We start from the raw sequence: 12,344 nt of genomic DNA, 5'->3' as shown, positions 1-12,344 counted from the left end.
GTCCTATGGAGACGCATATAGGATAATAACGATCAGTTCAGTATAACTTCCGAGCCTCTTGATCGTTTTCCACCAAATTCGAAACATATATTCTTTGTCCTAAGGAGACGACTGTAGTGGAGATGGGATGGTCATTGGAAAAGGGGCTTGGTGTTGTTAAAAACGATCAATTTAGTATAGCTTCTTAACACCTCAACCAGGTAGGTAGGTAGGTATCCAGGTATCTCAACCCCTTTACCGATTTTCATCAAAATGGGGACACATATTAAGACGATTACAGAGAAAGTGGGGTGGTAATTAGTAAGGGCATAGCCTAATTGTGGCAGGGGGGTGGAAAGATTCCCAAAAACTTATTAGGAACCGTTTCGGGCTCAAGAATTCTCCTTGAAATCCTTCTAGAAGCTCCCCTGGGAAATTCTAAATTCCTCCGTAAAGTTATTCACAAATTCCATTGAAAATCGTTCGAAAAACCTTCTCATGTAATTGAAATTCCTCCAGATCTAGAAAACCGTCACTATTTTTTTTAGAAAATTCATGAGGAAATTTCTTGAAGATTTCTTTTCTTCTCTCTAAGTTTTACTTCTAGAAATTTTTTCGGCTATTCTTCCTGAAAAAATTCCGGCATTTCCTTCAGGAAATGTTCGACAGTTTCTTCAAGAATACATACGGAATTTTCTCCCGAAATTCCACCAGAAGTTTCTTCTGAAATTAATGACGGAAATCCTCCGATTTCGCTCCATAATTTCACTTGTAAATCTATAAGAAAAGAGAAACTATCGGAAGAACTTCAGGAGAAATTTGCAGCTAACTCCCGGATAAATTGCCGGTGGAGTTCCCGGAGGAACTCTCAGAGAATGCTCGGAGGAACTCCCGGAGGAATTACTGAAGATACTCCCGGGAGAATTTTTAAAGGAACCCCGTAAGAACTGCCAGCGAAACTACCAGAAGAATTCTCGGAAAAAATCTTGGATAATTTATCTTATAGACAAATTTCGTCTACCTGTAACTTTTGTAGGGGTATGTAGCTGAACCATCATCATCATCATTAGAGGACCTCCCGGAGAATTCTCGGAGGAGCTTCTGGAGGAATTTCTATATAAATTCCTGAAGAAGCCTGCATGAATTCCAGAAAGAAAACCTGAATGAATTCCCGGAGGAAATTCTGGAGAAATTCCCGGAAGAATTTTCAGAAGGGCCCCCGATAGAACTACCGAAATAATTCTCGGAGGAAATCCTGGAAGAATTCTTGGAGGAACTGCCGGTGGAACTCGCGGAATAATTTCCGGAGGAACTCCCTGAGGAATTTTGGAGAAACTCCTAGAGGATCTCCCAGTTGAAATCTTGAAGGAATTCCTTCAGGATTTTTTTGGGAGTTAATCTAGAATTTCCTCCGGAAATTCCATTGTTGATTTCATTTGCGGTATAATTCCTGAATAAATTGTCGGTGGAATTCCTGGAGAAATTCTTTGAAATTTTCTCAAGAAATTATTCCAGATTCTTCATTCTCCAATTATGTGTAACAGCAACTACAAAATTAACCTGACAATTAAGGCTGACAATTCTGTGCAAGGTGGGGTACATACATCTAGTTTCAGAATAAAGTGCAGGAAAACTCAGGGAAATGTTTCGGAGAAATTTGGAGAATTTCCCGTGAAAATAAAAAGGGCAGAACAATAATAAATGTTGCCAGAATTCAGTAAAATTTAACGTTGAAATGAAGATGAATCGCACAATGGGATTATCCCAAAAATAAACAATTGATAATTTGTCGACTAACTAAACGGTCTTATAAAAATGAAAATAAGAATGAAAATCAGAAGAATGAGAAAAGGTTAGGGATAGCCATTGCTAAGGATTAGTTTGTAATATTTTTTTAAACTTAAGTTTGAAAATGGTGCTGTTTACAAGCAGACTAAATTTCGAGAAACATATATCTGGCATTATGCGAATTCGATAGTTTTCGCATGATGCCAGATATGTGTTTTGCATTTATTAGAATATATTCTTATATATTCTATTATCTATTATATTCTTGCAGTACTCTAGTCCCATAACATCATTCACATTTTACATTCTCTTGCCTCGAGGCTCAGAAAAATGTTCGATAATGGAAAGTAATATAGATTGAGTTTTTCTCCATAGAGCACAAACAGACGCGATTGTTACAACATTATAATTGAAGATGTTGATTTCAACGAACGAACGATACACTGAAAAACGATAAAAAAATAAACATCTGTCTGCTCTCAATAAATAAGCATCCCTACAACATCCTAGTCATAACGCACACGTCAACTTTTCATGACAGGTAACCGATCGGGGGGAGGCCAACCTTTTCCACCTAGAGATGCAACTAATATCGCTCCCTATTCTCAACATACACACCCATACCGCGTAGACCCGTGTACCTTCAGTACCTATAGGGAAAATTGCGAAGCGCATATGCCATCGAACGTGAACCACGCTCTCCGGCATTCATTCAACGCTCGTCGCGTGGTCGCCGATCAGTTTCCTTCGTGAGTTCAAACCGTGCGGTCGTGAAAAATTGAAAAACCAGCCAGCAGTTTTGGAACAGTCGAATTTTCCTCCACCCGTGTGTACGTCGTCCTGCCTGGCTCCCCCTTTGCCGGGAGAACAGTGGGTGGTGCTGCGTTCAAACGGTATACATCGTGTTCAATATAATCGTATATTCAAATATTGGCAAACGAGCAGTTTGGGAGCGCTACCACCGCTATCCATGTGCGACGGACGGAAGCTGTGTAATGCTCCGGCTGCTTTGGAGAAAAAATCAATGCCAATCGGTGTCAGTGAAAATTCTGAAAATGTTGGTGAAACGGTTTAGTGGAAAGTTTCGCGTACTGTGACAATTGGATTAAACTGGATGGCGCTGGAAATCGAATTAGATGGACACGAATTAGCTGCGGAAATGGGTCCCCTAATTAGAATCGGAAATTGCGCTGATGGTATTTTCGAATTAACGGCTCATCATCGTCTTTGTCGTCTCGGTCCTAGAAAATCGAATTATATAACGCTAGTCCTTTTCGGTGATTGTTGGGAAGCTGTATTTTGGACACTGTCCAAAATACAATAACTCAAAACGAATTCAAAATATTTACTGTTGCTTAATTGCATAACATCAAGAAATTTTCGTTCAAACACCTGAAAACCTTGATGACGTCGACAGGAGGTGTCTCGACAAAAAATGTGCTTTCCCTCGCATACAAGGATTTTCCGGGTTCATGGTTGAAAAAGAAAGCCTACATTTCGCAGTGCACAGTGGTTCAAGCAGATTTTTTGTCTCAACCCATCACATCGGTGATGGATATCACTAATAATTTGAGCATCGATTTTTCTAAACAGATTTTGTTTATGCAAACTAACATGTAAGGTGATGGCTTTCAGAATAAAGACCAGATGCCCAAACCAATCGAAGACAAATAATGGAAGCGCAAATTGTTTTGTGATTTTTTCGTTGTTGAGCTCGCACATAGCGATAGTAAATGACACAAATAAAGTCCAAAACGCCGTATTTGCGAATATGATTATGAACATGTTTTCAATAATGGAGGAAATAACTCCAATTCACCGAACAGAAAAGTAAAGGATAGATGTACCAGTCGTGGTTATAGGCCCAGTTGTCGCACTAGTGACTAGTGCATTATACACCAAGTGGCAGATCATATCATCACGAAACATGTTGTGATTAGTGAACAATATTCATGTGACACGATAACACCTTTTATCTCCTCCAAAACAAACAAAACATAATTGTGAAAATTGATTTTGCTTAATTTGTGTCGTCTTTTGCACCAGTTATCGCACTAGTGGTCCTATTATATTATTGGCAATCCCATAAGAAAACAATGGGATTTGCCATAATAGGAAAAAAAAATTTAAAAATAGTGCCACAACTGGTACATGTGTTCCTATTGTGGATTAAGCAATTTTGGGGACTATCACGAATTTTAATGCGGTTTTCACATGTGTTTCGCTCTAAATGTAAACACAATCCAAATGCCTTTTGTTTATATGTTTAAACATTGTTGTTCTTTAGTATGGCGACGATAGGTACACCCACCCTAGTACATCATTAAGGCGATTATCTCAAAGCCCTGATAAGTCTACCTTGCGATGCACTGTGATTTTATATATTTTGGGTTGAAAAGCCTATTTTTTATTTATTTGGTAGGCTCAGTCATTATCATACTTACGGAGCCGAATTCAGTATTATATGAACAAATCCAACAAACAACGTACAGTTTACGTCCACATATAAAACTGGCTGAAATCCAGCATTTATATTGAAGGGAAGAAGTGGATGAGAAGATGATTGTTATTGTGAAGGCATTGAATAGAAAAAAAATTATATATCAGTGCACATTGCATTACTGGAGATATTTCAATATAAATTATCCACAACATACTATTTAATAATCTGGCACAAATAGATCCTGACCGACAACTGAAAATTTAAATAACTTCTCAGAGGTGTCAGAGAATGGAAATCGCAAAAAAACATGTTTTTTAGTCTCATAAGGTTTACCATGGTCAAAAAACATCAATTTTGGTCAATTGTTATTATTGTTTATTTATTTACTAGCTAAGTTGCAAACGGTAGTAGCTGAAATGGCAGAATAAATCGAAACGGAACATAAAATTTAGAAGAAAAAATATTGTTGTTCTACGAACATAGTTAAGTTATTTGTTTACCCTTAGCTTGGTAGCAGACGGTTGCTGCTGGAATAACCTTTACATGACAGATAAGAGTGGAAATATTTGCTTAGAGGATGTTTCTGGAGGGTATTAGAGAGGAAGACATAATTTCTTGGCGAAGGAAAAGAAAATTTTGAATCTAATTATGTATCCGTACAACAAAAATAGTAAAATTATTTGTTTACCATTTGCTTGGTCGAAAACTGGCATACCAGAAATAGCCTTTAAATAACAGATGCATGTGTAAATACCCACTCAGGGGATGTCTCGGGTGAAGGCGCATGAAGAGGCAGCAAAATAAAATTTCCAACAAGAATTAGAAATTTTTCATAAGTAAGGCCAATACAAATATTTAAAATCTATTTTGTCGCCCCCCCCCCCCCATGAATTTATTTTGCCAAAAAATAATATTTTGAGGGGGCAACAAAATAAAATTCGGATAATTTTGAGGGTTTTCAAAACATTCTTTAACAAATCCGAGGAGTTTTTTGATTTTTTTCATTTTAATATTTATTTTTTATTATCCCCCCCCTTGGCCTTGACCTTTCGGTGACCAGTAGGACTACTAAATAAATTAAAATGTTTGTAACGATCTACGGTAATGGTAATTAAATATTTGTAACGGCCTAATTGAGAATTGCCTATAATTCTCAAGGTATCAGGGTATGGACAATAAATAAATATAAAATTTTCACAAATAATGCAAAAGTTTTAAAAACAATTAAGAATTTTCCACAAAACAAAAATAAATTATCTCTTTGAAAAGCAAAAAGTGCAATTAAATGAAGAAATTTCCATAAAAAAAAAATAAAAAAATTTCCATTAAAAAATCAATACTAGCAATAAACAATTACAAAATTTTCCATAGAACAATTTTTCCATAAAAAAATTTAAAAAAAATCCATAAAATAATAGAAAAAAAAAACAAATTAATCCACCTAGTGGTGACGATGCCTTTATCGATTCAATCCCTTGGTTTTGTCTTAGTATGATGCATTAGCATTAGCATTTAGCAGTTCGCACAAATTCGTAGGTGGTACAAGCCAAGACTATTGTATGAGAGTAGCATCACTTTCATCCGTTACCACAGATATTGATTTGGGACTAATCACTAACTCTTAGATAGAAGCAATGTACTCTCCAATAGTCGAGATCTGTCCTGGCCACGTCCTTGCGAATGCTGAGGAAGGGGAAGGACGGTTTGTTGGACACCTACTTAAGAAAGATGCAGAGAACTCTACGACCTCTCATAGGTGCCACGGGAGGTTTGGGGATTGTGTGGAAGGTTATAACAGTAGGAATCGTTTTGGTATAACGTGAAACACAGAAAGAACTAAGATAGAAATACAAAGTAGGAAAGGGACGAGCCTGGAATTGAACCCACGACCTCCTGCTTATAAGGCAGGTTTTGTCTTAGTATGATGCACATCATAAATAATTGCTTACATTATGGCTCTTGCAAACGCTGTAAGGCCAATCAACCAACAATTTTCTTCATAACTTTTAAACGCAATAGTTCGAAAGTTCTGAGCTACCCTCGGTACTCAAAGCTTCGATATGCATTCAATTGAATTATACATCTTCTGAGAGGTCAACAGATATTGTTTTGGGATATTCTGGGTCATCCAAAATGTCCTTAAGCTCGGGACTTGAGATCTACAGCTGCAAAAAGATCTTTTTAAGTAGCTTCAGCCCAAAGCCCAAAGCTTCAATATGCATTCAATTATACCCTGGGTTTGAATCCAAAAGGAGAATGAGAAAATCTCTTACATATCATGTCTGCATACACTGATACGTACAGCTGTTACGATGATGAACAGATTGCGGGGGGGCACTGGCTCTGATGATGCATTTCAACTGGTTTTACACAGTTTTGCGAAAAAAAATGATCCCCAACATAAAATGAGCGAGAACAAAGCGTTTCATCAAACCCTCTCGGTGTGGGGGCCGCCTATCCGAATCGTTTTTTTTTTTCAACTTGCATACAAGTGCGATAGTTTTGTTTTCATGGCTTATTATGATTCGAAGAGGTTTTTACCTCTCTTTTATCGTTGTTCGTTATCTATTGAGAGCGATTTCTGCAAACCCTGATTATACCCATTACACCTCCTGGGGGGTCAACGGATATCGTAAGATAGTTTCGAGATATGCTGGATCTTTCGAACTGTCTTTGAGTTCGGGACTTGAGATCTACAGCCGCAAGAAAAACTCATTTTTTCAGTACTCAAAGCTTCCATACGCATTTAATATCATCCATTACACCTCCTGGGAGGTCAACGGATATCGTAAAATATTTTTGAGATATTCTGGATCATCCAAACTGTCCTTGAGTTTGGGGCTTGTAATCTACAGTTAGTTAGAAGGTATTTTTTGTACTGAAAGCTTCTTTAAGCATTGAATTATGTCTTTATCGGGACATTCTGGTTCATACAAACTCTCCTTGTGTGCTGGACTTATGGTCTACATCTGCCAGAAAACCTTTTTTCCGTACTTAAAGCTTAAATATGCATTCAATTCTATCCATTACGTGGGTGGTCAACAGATATCGTAAAATAGTTTTGAGGTATTATGGGTCATCCAAATTATTACCGTTGGATTAAATACCGCGAGCGTTGACATCATAGAAGCCTTGGTTGATTCGGTAGACCATTTTATTCAAACTCTAGAACTATTTGGAGATCTTAGAACAACTCATATGCCTACGTTTGAGACGACAGTGAACGTTTGAGTAAACGACAAATACTCGGAGAAAATAATTGGGTTGTTACCGCAGCAGGGGACATCATGGATGCCTTGGTTGATTCGGCAGATCATTTGATTCAAACTCCAGGACGATTTGGAGATCTTACTCATATATCTGAACTTGAGACGCAAGTGAAAGAAAAATACTCGGAAAACATAATTGGGTTGATAAATCATGAAAGACTTGGTTGATTCGGTAGACCATTTAATTCAAACTCTAGGACTATTTGGAGATTTTAGAACAGCTCATATGCCTACGTTTGAGACGCAAGTGAAAGACAAATACTCGGAGGACATATTTGGAATGAAACCGTGGCTGAGGAGTCTAGGGAATTCTTGGATGACCTGGAAAGGAACGGCTGCCTAAAGCATATTGAGTTTGGTTTACCATTTTTAAAAAGAGATAACAGCCCTTCGGTTACGTAGACCTCAAGACCTATACTCCGGGGAATCCTTGGATGACCTGGAACGGAATTTAGTTTAATATATCAAATAGGGTATGAACCAGTTTTAAAAAGAGATAACTACTCTTTCGTTACGCTTGTAGACCTTAGGTCCTGGAATGGAACAATCGTTGAAGTCAAATGATGAATATACAAAGCATCTGCTTTGTTCTTTGGGTTTCTAAGAGTGCCTTCTTATAAGCTTTCTTTTGGATGTCAATAATGTTTCAAATTCTTTTTACGTTACGTGCCGTAAAAAGGAGGCCGTAAAACGAAGTGAAGTATAAAAAAACGCCGTAAAAAGAAGGTTGAGTGTATATAAGTTTTTATGAAGGCTTGAATGCATGCCTAAAGCGCTTCCATTTTTATAAGATCTGCCACTTGCCTAGGTAAATCATTGCAGTTCAGGAATTTCGAGTTAAGTAGCATATTAATTAGGTCACTTTTTTATCAATTTTCTTTACTATTGAATGATTTGAGTGTATTACTTCTACGCGAAGTTAAACGATTTACAATGATATGGAAATGCTAATATCATCTTCGAAACTTAGACGTACATGTTCATGGTAGAATTAGAGGCGAAAGTATAGAATTGATAGTTCCGTTAGGACACGGCAGGCATGAAGAATGTTTTTATAGAAGTCGATTTGAAAGCGAGCGGAGGGGCAATATTCGTGATGGCACATATCGCACGACCTTTTTCCTCGTTTGTCGGGTGAAGATCACTGCGTCCAGATTTTAGGACTATTGTGATATACCCTTTTACTGTGAAATACGCAAGTTATCTCAGTAACATGTTTGTCACTGAGATACCTTGGTATCGACTGAACTCAAGACCATCTATTATTGATGAATAGAGATCCTGAGTTACAGTATGTGACTCCCCCATTCTGGCGAGACTAGCTTTATGAAGCCAACCACGTCCTTGGGGGATAAGATCCATATGTCAGCAGGCCCTAAAAAGGGCTTGCTGAGAACTTTGAACCTACGTTGGGTGAGTGCACTGCAATAGCAGAGGATGTGTTCTGATGTTTCTCTCTCCTCGTCACAGAAGCGGCAATTTGAGGTTTGGATTGCTCCGATCTTTTGTAGATGGTATCTGCAGGGGCAGTGTCCAGTTATTAGACCGGTGTAGATGTTGAGATCCCTTTTGTTGAGACCTAATAGTTGTTGGGTTTTCTTGGGGTTAATCGTTACGAGCCTTTTGGATTGGCTCGTATGGGGAAGTGCATTCCAGTTTGATGTGATTTGACTGACCATATATTTGTTCAGTTCCATTTTTACAGAGCAGTCTGAGATCCTGCAGAAGGGCTCAGGGCCAATGAACCTTTCATTAGATCCATTCCTGGCTAGCTCATCAGCAATCTCGTTTCCCTCTAGACCCGTATGTCCTGGGATCCAATATAGGTAGACTCGATTGCGTATGGATAAGTTTTTCAAAGCCAGAATGCATTCCCACACTAGCTTTGAGTTACAAGTGTAGTTATTAAGCGACTTAAGTGCCGCTTGGCTGTCAGAGAAAATACATATTTTTGCAAATCTATACTTTCTCCTCAGGCATAATAACACGCATTCTAATATTGCATATATTTCCGCCTGAAATACTGTGGGCCACTGTCCTAAGTGGACAGAAATTTTTGTTGTAGGGCCATAGATTCCGGATCCTGTCAGATTATTTATATTTATAGAGCCTGTTGGAACGCTGGGTCCACCTCCTTCCCACTCCTGGCGGGAAGGAATGAACACATCGTAAGGTAAGTCATAATTGACTACCGTTTCCATCCAGTCACTACAAATTCCTATTGCGGGATTTATGGCAAATTCATTTAATATGGTGAGGTGACCCGTAAGGTCTCCCGACAGCAGTGTTTTTGTTCTCTTTAACCTTAGAGCACTTTTTTCCGCTTCCAGCTTTATGAATTGATCTAACCGGGGCAGGTGAAGCATTGCGTCTAGGGCCAAAGTGGGTGTACTACGAACTGCACCAGTGATGGCTATGCAAGCGGTGCGTTGGATTTTGTTGAGCTTAGCCCTTGCAGCAGCCTCATTAGTTTTAGGCCACCAGACAAGGGAAGCGTAAGTTGTCCTGGGACGGACAATGGTTTTATATATCCACATGATCATACTTGGTTTTAGGCCCCATCTTTTACCAAGGGTTTTTGAACAAACCCAAAGTGTATTGAGACCTTTCTGCACAACTGATTGGAGATGAGAGTTCCAATTAAGCTTTGCGTCGAGTATGACACCTAGATATTTTACTTCACTTGAATAAACTAATTGTGTTTGATTCAAGAAAAGGGGTTTCAGTTGTACCTTTCTCCGTTTGGTGAAAGGGATAATGGAAGTTTTTGTAGGATTTATGCCTAGTTGATACTTTTGACACCAGGAAATAGTGTGATTTAGGGCAGATTGCATTCTTTCCACGATAACACTTTCGAATTTGCCTCGTACAATAATGACAACGTCATCAGCATATCCAACCACTTCGAAGCCTCTTCTCTCTAAGCTGTCTAGAAGCTCATCCACCACCAGTGACCACAACAAAGGAGAAAGCACTCCGCCTTGCGGACACCCCTTGTTGCTTTAACAGTGATGTATGAACCGCTAAGCTCAGAGGAGATTTTCCGATTAGCTAGCATAGCATGTACCCAGGTAACACTGCATGGGTCGAATTTTCTCCTCAACGTTGCTGACCCTATAGACGAGTAAGAAGCGTTATCGAATGCGCCCTCAATATCAAGAAATGCTACAAGAGCAATTTCTTTTGCATTAAGTGTTTTTCGATTTTGAACTACCGTATGTAGTGCCGAGATTGTAGATTTTCCACTTTGATAAGCGAATTGGTTTTTGACAAAGGCATTGCTTTCATAAATTTGTGATTTATGTACTCGCATAGTACCTTTTCCATAATTTTGAGCATTACAGAGGATAAACTTATCGGCCTGAATGCTTTGGGGTTGGTTTTATCTCTCTTGCCTGCCTTCGGAATGAAGACAGCCCGGATTTGACGCCAATCGTTAGGTATGTGCCCCAAAATCAGACTCGCCTTAAAAATCTCAACCAAGGGTGGAACCAGTGTTTTCTCCTCTTTTTGGATCAACGCTGGAAATATTCCATCCATGCCAGGAGACTTAAATGGCTCGAAAGATCTCACAGCCCTCTCAACCCTGGCCCGAGTGAAAGCTTCCTTTGCAACCTTTATTGCGTCTTTTTAGACCCAGAAACCCATGATTGGATCTCTTGTGGATCTGAGACAGCAATTCCAGTGCCTTGGTCGCCGATGCTCGACTCAGGGATTGAATCAGGAAGTGGATCTTTAACAATTCGCTCAGTGTATCGCTAGGCTCTACAGTGAGCGAACCATCCGTCTTTCGGAGGCTACCCACACCATTGGAGTGGTCTTTTGAAAGAGTTTTTGGAGTCTGGCCACTACGGGTGTATTCTCTATGCTTTCACACATTAGAATCCACGATTTCCGTTTGGCTGACCTTATTTCTTTGTTGTAGTTCGAAAGGGCCTTTCTGTATAGGCTCCAATCGCCAGTTCGCTTAGCACGATTGAACTCCTACGCGCAGTTTTCCTAAGCTTCTCAAGAGTTTTATTCCACCATGGAACGTCTCTACTCGAACTAGTTGATTTAGTTGGACAGCTCTCTTGGTAGGCGTTAAGGATTTTGTTTTTAATGGATTTGGACGCATCTTCCAATTGTGTTATGGACTTGATGTGACTTTCTATGATGTACTCTTCGGATCGTAGGATAGCTGAGTAGGATTCCCAATCAGTTTTCTTAGGATCTTTAAACGTTTTTCCATCGTTAGACCCCTTCCCATTCGAAGATGATGTGTTTATGGTCTGACATTGATATTTCTTCAGAAACATGCCAGTTTTTATTTTATCAGAGATAGACCGACTACATAGAGTCAAGTCCAAAACTTCCTGACGAATGGAGTTTTCAAACGTGGGCTTGTCACCAACATTACAAATGTCAATGTTCTTGGAAGAGAAACTGTAACAGGTACTCACCTCTGGTGTTTATATTGGTACTTCCCCATACGGTGTGATGTGCATTTGCGTCGCACCCTATGACGAAGGGGATGTTGTGTCGGTGGCTGTAGGCTACGAGCGCAGCTATTTCTGGAGGAGGGATTTCGTCCACGTCACCTGGGAAGTATGCCGAGACCACCAAGATCTCTCTACTCCCTCTGGCGGAAGGTACCTCCATCCTGACCGCTACGATGTCCCTTTTATGAATTCTGAGATTGGAAAGTATTTACAGTTGTTATGTAATAAAATAGCCGCTCTAGGAGAAAGCTGGCTGTCATCATATACCAACTTACATGAGTGTTGTGGAATACCTTGTATTCTGGATTTATTGACCCATGGCTCTTGAATGAGGGCCACGGTTAAATTCTCTTTGGTGAACCTCCGACAGAGCACACCCGTGGC

The 12,344-nt window shown here is 39.3% G+C and overlaps 1 protein-coding gene across 8 annotated transcripts in view; it reads left to right on the top strand.

Annotated features, from left to right (window-relative positions):
- Positions 1-2,522: 2,522 nt before the first annotated feature.
- LOC134226232 (sodium-dependent neutral amino acid transporter B(0)AT3) overlaps positions 2,523-12,344 on the top strand; it is a 161,348-nt gene continuing 151,526 nt past the window's right edge. For 6 of the 8 annotated variants that reach the window (XR_009983429.1, XR_009983422.1, XR_009983423.1 and 3 more), the window contains exon 1: positions 2,523-2,660. The gene's annotated coding sequence lies outside the window, so the exon portion shown is untranslated. Of the gene's footprint in view, positions 2,661-2,751; positions 2,825-12,344 lie in introns of those variants that run through there. The other 2 variants (XR_009983428.1, XR_009983427.1) reach the window with 2 other exon arrangements.

This window comes from Armigeres subalbatus, chromosome 3 (assembly GCF_024139115.2).
Source record: "Armigeres subalbatus isolate Guangzhou_Male chromosome 3, GZ_Asu_2, whole genome shotgun sequence".
NCBI classification, from domain to species: Eukaryota; Metazoa; Arthropoda; class Insecta; order Diptera; family Culicidae; genus Armigeres; species Armigeres subalbatus.
Note: the sequence above shows the minus strand (reverse complement) of the source record. Positions and strands in the feature narration are given on the sequence as shown.